Source organism: Myotis davidii, unplaced genomic scaffold (genome assembly GCF_000327345.1).
Source record: "Myotis davidii unplaced genomic scaffold, ASM32734v1 scaffold297, whole genome shotgun sequence".
Classification (NCBI taxonomy): Eukaryota; Metazoa; Chordata; class Mammalia; order Chiroptera; family Vespertilionidae; genus Myotis; species Myotis davidii.
In genome coordinates, this window is record NW_006287954.1 from 163,002 (window position 1) to 163,889 (window position 888).

Below are 888 nucleotides of genomic sequence, written 5' to 3' on the forward strand. Positions count from 1 at the left end.
GTCATATTGTAAGCGAATGTTGTATGGAAGATATTGTTGTGTTACTGTCATTTAAGAAAATCTTATCTGCCACAGCGGTGAAGGTGGAATACAGAACATAACACATTGCTTTATTTCTTATCTAATAAGGCTGTACAGATAATGAAAACTTATGGGGATTTTATGCAGCATACCACTCTATGTATTTATATCCTGAAGTTATTCTAAGCATATTCACAGCAAAAATCATTATCTTTATGTTTGAGACATAGTCTTTTTAACTGCTTATATCTTTCAAAAGATCCTTTTCTTATTATGTTATTGTGAAAATAGAAATCCACTGATAATCTAGTAATAAACTTTAGTTGACCCATTCATGTTTTCCCATTGTCATGAAAATTTAATAAATATTTTCAAAAATATAGACAAGAAAAATGTACAGTAACTGTAAACATAGACAAGAACAAATATCACTGGACACATAGAAGATAATCTTGTGCTAATAGCTTAATCACCACTATGACATAAATCAACTGTTATAATGGCATCTACATTAGGACAATTATATAAGAGTTGTGGCATCTTTGTGTTCCAAGAGCTGACACTTAAAGAAGAAAAATATAATTTCATACTTACGTTTTGGAGGAAATAAGACAGTTTTATCATTTTTTTCTTTTTATTAAATTTATTGGGATGACATTAGTTTATAACATTATACAGGTTTCAAGTGTACAATTCTATAGTACACCATCTGTACATTGCATTGTGTGCACACTACCCAAAGCCAAATCTTCCATTACTGTATATTGGATCCCCTTTACCCTTTACTACCTCCCAACTCACTTCCCTCTGATAACCACCATACTGTTGTCTGTGTCTATGAGTTTTTGTTTGTTTTTACAGTTTGTG